Source organism: Epinephelus fuscoguttatus, linkage group LG14 (genome assembly GCF_011397635.1).
Source record: "Epinephelus fuscoguttatus linkage group LG14, E.fuscoguttatus.final_Chr_v1".
Classification (NCBI taxonomy): domain Eukaryota; kingdom Metazoa; phylum Chordata; class Actinopteri; order Perciformes; family Serranidae; genus Epinephelus; species Epinephelus fuscoguttatus.
In genome coordinates, this window is record NC_064765.1 from 29192984 (window position 1) to 29208741 (window position 15758).

General features: G+C 38.7%; 6 non-coding genes across 6 annotated transcripts; all 6 read left to right on the forward strand.

Moving 5' to 3' along the window:
* Window positions 1-4347: 4347 nt before the first annotated feature.
* trnar-ucg (transfer RNA arginine (anticodon UCG)) lies at window positions 4348-4420 on the forward strand. Its single transcript has one exon. It is a non-coding gene; the product is annotated as a tRNA-Arg (tRNA).
* Window positions 4421-4638: 218 nt separating this feature from the next.
* Window positions 4639-4712, forward strand: trnai-aau (transfer RNA isoleucine (anticodon AAU)). The gene has a single exon. It is a non-coding gene; the product is annotated as a tRNA-Ile (tRNA).
* Window positions 4713-5018: 306 nt separating this feature from the next.
* On the forward strand, window positions 5019-5092 carry trnai-aau (transfer RNA isoleucine (anticodon AAU)). Its single transcript has one exon. It is a non-coding gene; the product is annotated as a tRNA-Ile (tRNA).
* Window positions 5093-5363: 271 nt separating this feature from the next.
* On the forward strand, window positions 5364-5437 carry trnai-aau (transfer RNA isoleucine (anticodon AAU)). The gene has a single exon. It is a non-coding gene; the product is annotated as a tRNA-Ile (tRNA).
* Window positions 5438-6159: 722 nt separating this feature from the next.
* On the forward strand, window positions 6160-6232 carry trnar-ucg (transfer RNA arginine (anticodon UCG)). The gene has a single exon. It is a non-coding gene; the product is annotated as a tRNA-Arg (tRNA).
* Window positions 6233-6507: 275 nt separating this feature from the next.
* Window positions 6508-6581, forward strand: trnai-aau (transfer RNA isoleucine (anticodon AAU)). Its single transcript has one exon. It is a non-coding gene; the product is annotated as a tRNA-Ile (tRNA).
* Window positions 6582-15758: the final 9177 nt, after the last annotated feature.

Consider the following 15758-nt stretch of genomic DNA (forward strand, 5'->3'; position numbering starts at 1 on the left):
GTTTTTACTGTATTGTGACACAAAATGTCAAAAGGTGTGTAAGATAACAGGATTATGTTTGCTCAAATATGTAGAAAGAGATCAGCTCTATCAGTATTGATGCAACTTAGTGGTCACCCAAAAGTTTATGGTGGTCAGTTAGGGCCAAATAACGAATAACTCAATATAAGTCGTTACTTCCCAGTTATTAAGTAAAATAATGAATCACTGTAAGCTGCTCTAGCCAATATTCTTGTATTAGCAATGGATGAACTATGTGGCATATGAAAGGTGTCATTTACGGTGACAAACCTTAGACTGTATAAAAATAATGGAAGTAGTTACCATTACATCATTTATTAGTGAGCCTTGAGTTTGCCATTTTTGGCGGTTACATCTTGGTTTTAGTGGAGCCAGAAGTGACCATATTTTGACGAGTGGGTGGAGCTGTGGAGGAGCAAGGGCTGGCTCTGATTGAGAGCCTAAGGACACTATCTGTAGACGTCATTCAAAGCAGCCCACCCTTATTATTGCTTCATTTAAGGCTTTATAACATGGAAATGGGTGAGTTCTATAAAGAAAAAAAAATCAGCCTCCATACAGTTGTCATGACAGGGGGAAATTAGCTATGCAGACCAAAAGCATTTTTTGTACAAGGATGTATGCATGCTTATTATTATATCTGCTGTGAAGTTTGGCATTTTAGCATGGGGGTCTATGGGAATTGACTCGGTTCTGGAGCCAGCCTCAAGTGGCTGTTTAAAGAACTGCAGTTTTTGGCACTTCCATGTTAGCTTCATTTTTCATCTCCAGAGTTTGACACTTGTGACAAACCTGAAGAATTAACACCTATCTCTGCAGTCACAACATTTTTTGACACTTTGGGCAACTTTAGTTGTATAAAGAAAGTCTGCATAGGTTGGATGGCAGGGTTGGTGCATGGGTCAAACAAACTCTGGACTTTTATCCAGGTCCACCCTGTTCATGTCCCGGGTGAAACCAAAAGTTATTCCAATATCAACATGTGCTAGTGATATACATACTATGCTAGTGACATATGTTAGCCTATATAACATACGTTTAAACCTAACCAAGTTCTGTTCTTCCTTAAGGAAGTAAACCTAAAAACTGTTTTACTTACGTTCTAAGTTTTATTTTAAAAGAGACTGTAGGCATCTAAACTGTACATATCTTGTGAAAGCAGAAGTATATTTTAGAAAAGACACAATGCATGTAATGAGGGTAAGTCCTTAAGCGTCTAAAACTGACCCAGGAGGGGTACCTACAATGTCATATTTTGATGCTGAGAGCCACTGACCAAGCGTCAGCAGGGGAGAGTGGGGTAAGATGAGTCACTGGGTAAACTGACTCACCCTGTCTTTCTGAGCAACCATGCACATTTGTTGTCATGTGACCATAAACGCAAGAAGCACCTATCATTTCTATCTGGCTGTAATAGAGAGAAGCACATGAGAATATTATAAGTATATATTTACACATAGAAACATATTTTGTTTTTTATATGTGACTAGATGTTAGCAGATTTTAGCTCTTTTTTTCATTTAGATAATTCTGGAGGATTTTTTTTTTTTTTTTTTTTTTTTTTTTTGCTACATTGGCTTTCCTTTAACCTGGATGACTACCCTCATTTAACAGAATTTTTTGTAATTGATTCACCAATGGCAAATATTAAAAGAATTCAGAATATTAAACATTATTTGGTTGGTTTTATGTTGTTTAAGTTAGCTTTAAGAAAATAAATAAGACTATTTGGAAACAGAAAATTTATTATTATTTCATACCCTCTATCCTAAGGGGATTAGACAGTAGTAAGATTACAGTACACAAACAACAATACTTAGTTAATTGAGTACGTAATATAACATAACTTAATATAAATATTAAGTGTAATCAGCTAAATAATAGTGTGAAATATGGATGGGATGAGAGGAATGAAGTGAAGCTTTTAATTAAACTGACCATGTAAACAACTACATGACACTGTTTTGAGTACTGGCGGCATTTGCATTGTGTTGTGATGTGCATGTTAATGATACCATTGACTGGACTCCCCAGCCTTGGCACCAGTTTAATTCCTGATTGATTGCTGATTTGAAAGGCATTTGTTCTCAGAATCATTTCCCGGTAAATTTGTCATTCAAGGCCATTCTAATTCCTCATATTTTTCTCCTCAGCCGTTATTTTCCTCGTTTGTGTCTTCCGCCTACTTCTGCTCTTCTATCCTTATCTCCCCATTATTAGCCTCTCATCCCTCCGTCTCCTCCTCCCCACCCTTTCCCTTTCTCTCTGCATTTTCTCACTCATCCACATCTCCCTCCAATAAACCCATCCTTAATATCCCTCAATCTCCCCTTTCCTGTTTCTCATTCATCCCCATTATTTACTTTTCTGTATCAGTCACTGTCACCTTCTCTCAGGCTTCCACTCACTGTTGTTCAAATGCCTCCCCTCCCCACAATATACCTTCATCTCTGCTTCCATCTCTGCCTCCATCTCTGGTGCGCACAGAGCGGATGGCGGCGGCCCACTCAGTCCTCTCAGGGAGCAGAAGGTTTGTCCACTCCCACTCAGGCTTTGCGTCATGGAACACAGAGAAATAGAGACAGAGGAGAGAGAACAGATGGGAGGAGGACACACTGGCTGCCTGTTTTATAACATTACTCCTAACAACGCTGTGGTCATCAGTATGACTATGTAAAGAAGCAGGCTATTGTAGACTCATCAAGTGAGACTATATATAGGACAGAGCTGAATATAGAGAAGCAGGAACTGACAGTTTTGGTGTGAAAAGGAAAATTTGTCCTACACTTTAGGAGAAGGTCTAAAGCCTTATGCAATATTCTAAAAAGACACATTCAAGATGAGATAATGCTTTATTAGATTTTCACCTTTTTAGAGAAAACACAATACCTCAACGTGTGGCTTTTTTCATACACATAACAATATAAACAAGCACGTTCTTTATTCCTTATTGACTGGATCCAACTTGTCAGACCCTAAGCTCACCCTCACAGACCTGGTGCCTATGTAGAAATCCAATCTGAGGGCATCACTATCACAAGATTGGTGTAACCATAGCGACCTGATGCACATCAGTGCATGACATCATAGCTGACACAATCATTCCCATTTACGCAAGTGGAAAGACAATTAAAATTCAGACCATTCTGCTATTATTGTTTTTGTCTGAACCAGTTCCTGTCTATGACTTTAAACAAACATGACATAAGATTCTGGTTGCAAATGACGAAATAAAAAACATCTTATAAACGGCACAGAGAATACTGGTAACACAGCACGTTCAAATGCAAATGCTGTTTACTGGATTTACACAAGAACAAAACAAAAATTAGATTTGTAGCACCGTGTAAACAAGAGATTAGATCTCCTCATTGCAGGCTGTACACAAACAGTCAAATCTGGGTCACACTGAAAGCAAAAATCCACCCTGGAAGAGAATTCCCAATGATCTTGGACAGCTGGATTAAGATATACAGACTGAGACAAGTTGATTCAAAAGCTCCAGAGTGAGTGGAGACCAGTGTGTGATGTGATCAAGCAGCATTTTCTGGAACAGCCTCACTGATAATGAATTGGAAACAGAATGTGAGGACACACTGACAGTACCCAGGGTGGTTTTGTGGGTAAGCAAGAATGTCTTTTGGTTCAGTGCTGCAATGTACGTAAAGATGTGGGTATAAAAGTATAATGAAACATTCCAAAAGTCCACCAAAATACATCACCTACAACTGATGCAAATCCACAGTTTAGCTTGATTTCAGCATCATGAGAGCTGCTAAAGTGAATGACTGAAATCCTGCACATTACTTGTGTCATTATAATCAGCTGTGGCTTTTTCCCTTTAACACAAATACAGGTGGACTCTCTGTCATAGAAAATATACAATCAATCCATGAAGTTATACCACCTTGAAACAGCAAGTACAGCAAGGTTGATTAGAATTAATTAAAACATTTCTAAATTTGTAGCATCTGTTAGGTTAAGCATGGCATTTCAGATGCCTCTGTCTGCTTGACAATTCAGAACTTTTTGTTTTATTTGGTGACAAAATACTTCTTAAGAAATTAAGAATTAAGGTCATTCCCCTCCACAGAAGCTAACTGACCAGCTATACAGTTTGCCTATTTTATGTTCTGTTGCTGATCCATTCTGAAACAAAGTTTATCACAAAAAGCAAGTCAGAGAGTTGGATTGAGCGGTCTACCAAGTCCTCCACAGAAACAAATTGGCCTCCTATACAGTTTGCTTTTGTGACAAATGCTTAACTAGGTGACACGCAGCACCTAAACTGTGCAACTTTTGAACTGTCAAAGTTAAGCTTTGCAGGACCATGTGGCCAAATGGACAAGGCGTCTGACTTCGGATCAGAAGATTGAGGGTTCGAGTCCCTTTGTGGTTGAAGCCTCTTGCCTTGTTTACAAATTCCTCCTCCACAAACAGCAACTTGGAAGGTATCCTCGCCTACATGAATGTCCCAAATCCAACGGCTTTGTTGCTTATTCATTCTTGTTAATTGATTTTTGCAAAAAATAACTAAACAACCAAAAAATAGACACTGTTTTTCTCTGTCTATTATCAATTTAGGGACGAATTTTCCAACAAAACAAAGAAAAAGTGGGCCAGTTAGCTCAGATGGTTAGAGCATGGTGCTAATAATGCCAAGGTCATGGGTTCAATCCCCATACTGGCCAAACATGAAAACAAATGTGTCCTGTGCTTTCAATGACTTTTCTTTTACTTTTGAGAATAAAGGAGTCTCGCATTACATGTCAAAGGTTACCAGACAAAGGTTTTCATAAGATGTTGCTCTGCAAAAAATAAATATTGAGGAAAATGTGAGCATTAATTCCACTCAGTCTCACATGCAAAGCGAGTGGTCTATCAGTTAACATAACTTCCCTACACTGACACTGACTAAACAACCCAAAAAGACACACTGTGTTGTCTGTTTCTCATCAATTTTGGGACAAATTTTGCAACAAAACAAAGGCAAACTGGGCTGGTTAGCTCAGATGGTTAGAGCGTGGTGCTAATAACACCAAGGTCATGGGTTCAATCCCCATACTGGACAAAGATAAGAATAAATGTGTTCTCAGCTTTCAATGCAATACTTGACATACTTGGATAGACTAGGACACCAAAGTCATTAGTTTAATCATCATATTGACCAACAATAAGAATAAAGCGTAAGTTCAGAGCGTGGTTAGCTAGGTTCCACACAGCAGCTAAACTGTGCAACTTTTGAACTGTGATAAGTAAGATTTACAGCACCATGTGGCCAACGTGTTGTCTGTTTCTCATCAATTTTGGGACAAATTTTGCAACAAAACAAAGGCAAACTGGGCTGGTTAGCTCAGATGGTTAGAGCATGGTGCTAATAACACCAAGGTCATGGGTTCAATCCCCATACTGGACAAACATTAAAAAAATAAATGGGTCCTCACCTTTTTTATGCAAAGCTTGATATAATAGGATCTATGTTGCTCTGTACAATGTAAATGCTATGAAAAACATGTGCATTAATTCCACCAGGACTCACATGCTAATCCAGTAGTCTACCAATTAAGGTCATTCCCCCCCCACTATTACCAACATTTTCTGTTTAGTTTCTTATTATTCTGGAACAAATTTTGCAACAAAACAAGTAAAAGTTGGTCTGGTTACCTCAGATGGTTATACAATCAATCCATACAGGTATACCGCCTTGAAAACTAAACGACAGTTTGTACAGCAAGGTTGATTAGAATAGATTAAAACATTTCTAAAATTGAAACAGCTGTTAGATTTAGTCTGCTTGCCAATTTATAATTTTTGTTTTGATTTTGCGCCACGTGTGGAGGGACTTAGTGACAAAATACTTCTTAAGAAATTAAGAATTAAGGTCATTCCCCTCCACAGAGGCTAAATGACCAGCTATACAGTTTGCCTATTTTATGTTCTGTTGCTGATCTATTCTGGAACAAAGTTTATCACAAAAAGCAAGTCAGAGAGTTGGATTGAGCGGTCTACCAAGAAAGTCCTCCACAAAAACAAATTGGCTTCCTATACAGTTTGCTTTTGTGACAAATGCTTAGCTAGGTTCCATACAGCTGCACCTAAACTGTGCAACTTTTGAACTGTGAAAAATAAGTTTTGCATGACCACGTGGCCAAATGGACAAGGCGTCTGACTTCGGATCAGAAGATTGAGGGTTCGAGTCCCTTCGTGGTTGAAAGCACTTGCCTTGTTGGAAGAAAATGTGGGCATGTGGTTTACAGATGCATTTCTCCTCCACAAACAGCAATGTGGAATGTAGCCTCACCTACATGAACACCCCAAATGCAAGCATTTTTTTTTTTTTTTGCTCTGTTGCTTATCAATTTGTTAAATGAATTTTGCATAAAAAAAAAAAAAAACTAAAAAAAAACTGATTCTAACTAAACAACCCAAAAAGAGAGACTATTTTTTGGGGGGAAAAGAATTTTCCAACAAAACAAAGGCAAATTGGGTCAGTTAGCTCAGATGGTTAGAGCATGGTGCTAATAACGCCAAGGTCATGGGTTCAATCCCCATACTAGCCAAACATGAAAATAAAGGTGTCCTCAGCTTTCAATGCAAAGCTTGATATAATAGGATGTATCTTGCTCTGCACAAGGTAAATGCTATGGAGAGCATTGGCATTAATTCCACCAGGACTCACATGCAAATCAAGCAGTCCACCAATTAAGGTCATTGCCCTCCAGTAATACCAGCATTTTCAGTTTTGTTTCTTATAATTCTGGAACAAATTTTGCAACAAAAAAGATGAAAGTTGAGTCAGTTAGCTCAGATGGTTAGACGTTGGTAATAATAACGACAAAGTCATGGGTTCAACCCCCATACTGGCCAAAGATAAACATAAATCTATTCTCAGTACCATGTTTCAGGTTCTGATATGAAGTTGGATCAAATGAGATGTATTTTTCTTAGCAAAAAAAAAAAGTTACAGCTTACATCTATGTCTGTCCACATGCATATGTATATATGTATATCGTACTCATGAGAATAGGACAGACAACCTGAAAATGTAATGCCACCAGCCACGGCTATTGCCTGCTTGGGGCATAAAAATATCATCGAGAATGTGGTCAAATAAATGTTTTCAGCTGCTTGTTTAAGAATCTGACTCAAAGTTTGAATTAATAAGATGTATTGGGATGGGACTGGACCCATGAGAAGATCCATGTTGCTCTACAAAGAACAAATATTTTGGAGAATGTGGACATTAATTCTGCTGAGTCTCAAATGCGTAGCTAGTGGACTACCAATTAAGGTATTTCCCCTCCAAAGAAGCTTACTAGGCAGCTATACAGTTAACCCTTATGACAAAGCTCAGCTATCTCCTGCTTCAACCACTCTAAACCATGACACTTTTAAATTGTTATGTCTCAGGTTCTGATATATAGTTTGATGTAAGATATATTTTTTCTGTCTCAACTTGCTTTTGATTTCCTTGGTTGCAGTTTTTTTGTCATAGCTTAAAATAATCCCTCAGATTTCTCCATTATGTGCATCCAGTGTTCACTCATGATAAAGTCTGAACACCACTGTACCTTCTATACGAGTTATAATTTATGATATAGTCAGGGTATTCCTCCTTTGCTTTTAAGGTCAAACCAGATCATTTGTTACAGATGGTAAAGGTACAGACGTGGTGAAGGGATAAAAAACACTTTATCAAATCACCTTTTGTTATTCATTCCTTCCTTCTATAATAGTTAATAGGGCATCATGCTGACGCAAGCTGGGGAGCTGTGAACCAGTGTGTGGTGTTTGGTGCCTCCGACTCTGTGAGTCATCGTGTCACCTACTGTGATCGGGTTGTTAGGTCAAAAGAACAGCAAGCCGTTGTTGTGACAGCTAATAATATGTGAGCTGAGACTTGTTTGGAGGAGGTGTACTGTGTGTTTGTGCATGTACCTGCAGGTGTGCTATGGAGCTGTGCGCATGTTTTAAAATATTAAAAATAATCATCCAGTGGAAATCAAGCACTTTTGCAGCCAATGCTTTAGTGGTTCATGTCATAAGACCTCACTTCATTTAGCAACTGCATCAATGAGTCACTTTGTAAAGTGAAAGGTATTTAGAGTTTGCAATTTTCTCACATTTAGCTACAAGGCTTAAGAGTATTGATTATGTCAAAGCTGCACTAATCAATATTTTTATATTAACAATGGATCCAATGTGTGATGTGATCGGTGTCACTCCCGGTGACCAACCCATCCTGCTCTATACAAAATGTTAAGCTCTTAAAATGTAAATAATCAACTAAATATAAGTTATTGTCTGAAGATGGGCATTTACAAGGGGTTATAGTTTACCCTAATTCAGTTTTTTATTTACCAATTATTGCTTATTCTCTGTGTGACCTTTCTCTTTGTTTGTTTGTTTGTTTTTCAAGACAAACAGGAAATAGGGCGGTATGACAGTGTGTCAAAGTATGGAAACATATAAGTTAGAAAGGAAAACAGGGTCTGAGCTAGTGAGGAAGCAAGAAGGCAAGTGAGTCATTGAGTGAACAGGCAAGAATACATGTTAAAAAGGACATTTATTAAAGTCCAGGTAAAGCAAAATCAGTAATACCTTTCTAAAAACGTTGTGAGACATGTGAGAAAATGCTTGTTGAAAACTGAAAAGACCGTGAACAGTGTACTGGACTGTGGAGTTAGACTTTTAAATTGTTTTGCACAGTTTCAGGCAGCCCTAAAAGCCTGGCTGATGAAACACTGGAGCCACCCTTACTATAACTCGTCTCCTTCTATATAAATACTATGTTACTACAAACGCTGAATGCACAGCATCAGTGTCACAATATATAAATGAATAACATCTCTAGTAAATGCCGCAATCATATACATACACAAGCAAAATAGCCATCACTGACAGAACTTTCAGTCTTTCAGTCTGAATTGGCTAACGTTACCTGGCCCACCAGTAGATGCTGCGCAGTGCTTTGCGCTAAAGCTAGCTGCTGAACAAGCAGCTCTCATTCCCTAGTTCGGAGGGTGTGCTATGCAACCACAGGCTGTGTTTGCTACTGGCTTACTGTACGTTCAAACCAGAAGCTTCCAAAGAGGCAAAGTCTGAAAAAAAAATATTTGTGGCAGCTTTGGTCGCTCTAGTCGCTCATCACGTAAATCATTGAATGTTCAATCGTGCTTGTCAATTTAAAGGAGCCGCACAGCAGACTACTGGCTTGAAAGCAGCGTAGTTGCTGCTTGCTGTTTTCCAGTCAAAAAGCTCATCGTTGGCCTACAGAAAGTTAAGTTTGGTCAATGAAAACAGAAACAGAACACCTAAAAAGGTCATAATTAAACAATAAAGCCTGCTATTCTCTCCTCTATTACTAACATTACACACTTTAAAACTCACCAGACCAACCAACTACCTCCGCGACGTGGTCCCAAGCCTCATTCTTTTTATTTTAGTCTCTGTAACCGTACAGTGACACATTATAAAGTACTGAGTGGGTGCGAACGCAAGTAATAAACTTATTGATATCCATTGTCGGAACAAGTGTGCTGTAGGAAGCAAAGTTACATGGCTTGTTGTCTGGGACCCGCTTCATCGAAGCACCGCAGCATTCCAATTGGTTGCCGCCGAACTGCGTCAAAGCTCATTACCATAAAGTAAAACTAGTTTTAACTCCCCTCCGAACCACTCCAGTCGCTTTGGTTGCCCAAGACGTGCGGCTGACGACCAGGTTGCTGAAGTCGCCCAAGTCACCGGGCCCTCATTGAAAACCAATGACTTCCGCTGTTTTGGAAGCTTTGGTCGCTTTTGGTGTGAACGTACAGTTAGCTACTAACAAGAGTCTGTCACTACGGACATGTTCGTTCTTCGGCTTGAAGGGTGTGCGTGCTGTGCCGCTATAGACTGTGTGTGCTAACATTACCGCCTTAGCTGCTAACAAGAGTCTGTCGCTGCACAGTGGCTCATTCTTCGGCTCCAGGGCTGTTTGCAGCAGCTCAATGTTCATATCAGCGCCTTCAGTGGACACACCCCCGGCATCTCAGAGCAGAGAATACTGTCTCTCTTTTAACAATTTTGAAACCTAATTTTATATACTTGGCGATTCTTTTAATCATTCAAATTTGGTTGGATGGTTAATGGCACATTTTTTTCTGTGTGACAAACTCATTACATGTTTTGCTTTACCTGGACAAAACTATTGAGTATTACAAAAGCCCTGAGAGGCAAAGTATTTTTTTTTTATCTTATTTTTCATTTTTGTGGACAGCCTAAGTTTACCTCAAACATAGAATATCATCTCTTATGTATGACATATGATCTATGTAGGAGACAATATCTCCTACATAGGAGATAAAGTTAGGTTTTGGCCAACATTGCATAATAAGAAAAAAGTCACTTTGCCACTCAGGGCTTCCATAGAATAGGGCCAATTTAACATTTAAAGAATAAGTGTATAATGACAAGTGTAACACAATTTTTTTAGTTTCTCCTGTTTTCTCCAGTTGTCTCTAAGCAGTCTTTGGATCATGATCACAGCTCTTTATATTTAAAGCCTAAAAGTAGACAATTATAAAATTAGGCAGTGTGGTGAAAATGTATTTTTAAGATGGTCTTATAGGATAGTACTTCAAAACATCTCTGAAACTCACAGCTCTGGCATTGCTCGCTCTCGAACCTTGTTCTGCAGTTACATATCTGTCCTTGCAAGCTCTTCATTCTCATCTTGTAAATTATTAACCTGTCAGTTGTTTCTTGATAACAAACTGCCAAATCTCAAAACTGATAAGGCATTGAAGCATACCTTTGTAAACCGCTTTGGATTAGAACCTGAGCTCAAGTAAGCACACAAGTGATACAGAAGCTGGGAAATAATAGGTTGTAAATGAGATTGTGAGAGTGAAAAAGTATAAGTGCGATGAAGTGGGAGAAGGAAAGAGTAGTTAACGTCCGGAGTGGCTGTGGAGAGTGCTGAGTGGGTGGGGTGGTGGAGGAGGAGGAGGAGAAGAGCTGAAGCTGGTCTCAGCCTCCTTCTCAGAATTATCCCTTAGTGACGCAAGCTCCTCCACTCACATCCTGACAGCTGCTCCCTGCCTGGTTACAACACTCCTCGGCCTGTCCAATAACAGTCATGTTCATTTCCGCTTTAATGCATGGCTTTCCCCCACTGGGTTTACCAATACAGCTCCATTTAGGCTCATTAGTACATGTTCACTTACCTTTTTGTGTTTTCTTCTAATCTGTGCACTAGTGGGACCTCAGTGTTGCATACACACTGGATCTACCTTTTTTCTTTGAGACACTGTAAAAAAAAAAAAAAAAAAAAAAAGCCATCATTCTCAGTCTACTTCACTGGGCTGTATTACATGGCAGTAAAAAAAAAAACAAAAACAATAATGACTATTACAATACCCATTCAAAATATGCCTGTTTAGAATAGGCCGATTGCTTGACTCGACACTTTGCTTCTTTGGGTCCTTAGAAACACACCTTGGTTTCAAATAGCTATAGATGTATTATGGTGTTTAGATATGACAAATATTGAATTATGTTGCTATACTAAGTCAATGTGCCTTAAAATGATGTAAAAAAAAGAAAAACATTCAAACCTTTATTTAACACTTGGGAAATCATTGGGGCAGACCCTCATTTTCTGTCATGCCAAGCATGAACAAAGACATTAAACACAATAAAGAAGCAAACAAGGATCCATTATGCATACCAGTTACAGTGGAAATGAAATCATACAAAATAACAATAGTAATGTATAAAAGCTAAAAGTAAAAATATAAGATCATAAACATGTTATGGTGTGGATGTTTAGTTGAAAGCATTTACGCTCAGTTGGGACAGGATGTAAAATAAGGCATTTAAACAGCTGTAATGGTGGCAGAGCATCAGACTTTTAGGTCTTTTACCGATTATTTCATGTGTGAAGTGCACTGTAAGAGAATGGATTTTCCTAGTAAAGTTCTGATTAAGGGAGTGTGAAGGATAACCTATTCTGTGAGCGAGTACCAAGTCTGTGTGAGGTCAGGAAATATAGAGTGGAAGCATCTGTATCAAGACCCTGTGTCCTCATATGAGGACATCACATTTTTGGGTTTACTTGACCTCATTCTGGTTGACTTAGACCTGTTGTCCTCATTCGTGGACACTTCTTTGTGCCATCTAGCGGTAGTAAGAGCACAATACACTAATCCATGTAAAAACAAGATGGCTGCCATCTCTGCCAAGTCAGTCTGCAGCCGATTCTGACACAAAAGAGGCCAAGGTCCAGAACCTGATCACATTTTATAGGTGAAACTTGTTTATTTAGGCTATTATTAATAATATTTGTGTTTTGATATGGCAACAAATTTGACCAATTTTAGCAACAGTAACAAGCTAAGACTCGTTAATTAGTAAATACTCGTTTGAAGATGTTGGGACTTTTTTGTCCTCTCATTTGACGACATTGAGACTTTATTATCATTGACAATGTTTAGTTTGTCATACTTATCGGGTCCTACTGATCCCAAATAGCTTGGAGAAATTATAAATGCATACCAAACAAAAGTTCTGGTTTCAGGAGGATGAAAACCAATGCAAACATGAAACTCAATGGTATACTACTATTTACTTGTACTATGCTTGTACTATTACTTTAGAGGAAAAACATTGTAGGTCTTCGATTACATTTACACAACAGTGACATGCTGAATACATTGCAGGTCATGTCGCACTATTTAGAACACGAGTTTCGTCCTCCCCCCTAGAAACATTAAAGTAGTAGAGGACTTTTGACAAAATGAAAGACATTTACACCGTAAATGAATGCACAAAAGGCACATATTTGTTCATTGACATTCAAAATAACAGGAAGTTTATATTATGTAAATGTCTACATAGATCAGATAGATAGATCAGCAATTAAAAATGTGACTATTTTTTGGCAAAAAGACTACATAGACTACTAGCATCGTGAGGCAGTACTTGCTTTAAGCTAAATGCTAAATTAAGCATGCTTAAGTTAAAATGGCATGAGATTGAAACCAGTCATTAGTAATGTCATTCTTACATATTTTGCCCTTTTATGGAAACCACTAACATTCCTACGTCATCTTACAAAATGACAACTTGTCAGTTCGGGGCACGCTAACTTCTCATTGCGCCAGTGTTTCTCTGCCACCACACAAAAGGCTATTACATTACTACTCTCTGATGGGTCAAGGGGACTTCCACTGTGACATTATTACTATCTAACCCATTCATCTGCCTGAATACTGAGGAGGGGAAAGGCATTTACTGTGTGTATCTCCTTCCTTTACAGCCCATTCATGAAATCTGAGTTGCTTCCCTGAGGCCTTGAGACATGATGACCAGCAACAACAAGTAACATTGTAATAATTTTCCACGATGGCTCTCATGTTTTTTGTTTATTCACTGAACTAAATCTAAATTAAATAGACTAAAGTGAAAGATATGAAGCCAAATCACCTGTAAAAGTGCCTGAAAAACAAAAATAGCATCAGTAAACAGAGAGAGGGATGTGTATCAATCCTTTAGAGAAAACAATAGTTGTGGGCAGATTTTGGTTGGAACTGACAAATCCCACTGTAAGACTATATTACTTTACAGCATCCACCACAAGTGTATTTGACAAACCCATCATGGTCACAAATTCTTAACAGATGCTCATTTGCGCTCACGGCAACCACAAATGTCTTACTGCGAATGAGCAATAAACATGAACAGGAAGAGCTCAGCGCCCCTTTGCCCGATAGAGACAGAGAGTTTGTTTTGACACTGGTGGGATAAAAATGGAGACACTCCGACTGGCTGTACCAGATAAAAAAAAAATCCTCCTCCACTCTCAGTCATCATAGTAGTTTTTTTATGCTCTCATCTGAGACCTTAAGTAGCTTTAATGTCTGAACACACACAAACTACAAAGTCTCTAAGCCATTCATAATGACCAAGAGTAGGGGAGAGTGGGGTGAGATGCGCCAGTTTTTACTTGAGGTGACTATAAAGAGAGGGCATGGCAGTAATGCGTCCAACTAAAATATGTACATATATTTCAGGATGTGGGGCATCCCTGGAAACAACCACTTTGGATCTTAAATAAACTGTCAATTCAATACCAAATTACTTATTAAAGATCTTTTAAATAACATCAAAGGCCAATTTTAGCAGTAGATAACATGTCGAATACATAAAAGATCTTAAGTAGGCCTACATAATATTTAACATTTTCAGAATAATATTAAGTTGAACTCTAACAAAGTCAACTGCAATTCTCAGAACCAGGCTACAGCACAACATGCCACTTGTCAGTGCTGCAATATTCTTCAGTATTCTCCGACTCCACATTCCCAATTCTAAAATAAATGAAAATTGTGGGGCAAATATTTTTATAAATAAGAATAAAATTAATTTATCTAAATAAATCTGATTTTTTGGGGGGGTCAACTTGTGTAACTTGAACATATTTATTGCGCTCTTAGAACTGTACTAATACTAGCATTTCTGGCTCTGTAAAAACATGATCAGTTAGTTTAATCAAGCTCATTTAGGGGCTCATATTCTGATAATCATCCATATCCACTGATGTATACAGTAGTCCCATATACTGGGAGAAAGGGACGATGATGAGGAGAATTGGGAATCTGTGAGAGGCGAGAGATGAGAACATGAGTGGACATAACATGCCTGAGACCCCGAAACTAGAAGTAGCATTAACTAACAGCGAAGCAGTGAAAAGGAGGGTGATGGCTGGCTCCATGTACTATTGGCTGTTGAAGAGAAATAAACAGTAAAGGTAAGCATATGATTCTCTGTCTAGTGAACTGAACTGAGAGAGGGAGAGAGTGTGTGTGATATTATTTTGGTGATAAAATAAAATAATACAATGTACAATTACAATAAAATAATATGTTAATGATAATCATCAGTCGGGGGGGGTTGCGCCACTGGCACAACTTAACCCAGGCCTTTTGGCACAAACCACCCCATCCCCACCGAGGCCGGTTCTACGCAGGGGCAAGAGGGGGCAATGCATATATGAGGGGGCGGTCATAAATGTGAAGGGGGCATCATGCTCCAGCACATTTTTGCCATAGGTAGAGCTGACAAATAAAGGTCACTCACTCACTCATTCTCTCACTCACTCACTCACTCACTCACTCACTCACTCACTCACTCACTCACTCACTCACAGGATGTGGTGATGCTGTGTGAGTGCCCTATAGAGGGTGTCAAAGCACCATGGTCTCAAATGTGCTCGCCGCTTGTTTTGTTGTTGATAACAGTGTTTTCTACATGGACCTGGGTTGTTGTTAGCTGTGTGTCCAACCCCCAACCTAAAGAAATGGATTGCACTTTGTCAGGCCTCTACCCTAAGACCTGTCCAACTTGGGTGTCCCACCTGAAGACTAAGCTCCTGCTGGTATAGCTCTTAGGGTCACTGAGGCACGCAAACCCTCTGACCACAATAAAGTGGCAATCCCTCAGGGAGGAAAACTGAAAAATAAAATACACAAAAAATAAAATAAAAATTAAAAAATAAAATAAAAATATCCTTCATCCAGACACAACCAGCATCTTAACATTTATCTTATTGGATGGCCATTAGGCATATAGGCATATGAAATAAATTTGAACCTAATAATTACAATAACCTCACTATAGCCAGTATTTACCAAAGCCAGTCTTATAAAAAAAAACTTCTCAAACTAACAGAACTAACAAACACAACAGATATAGGC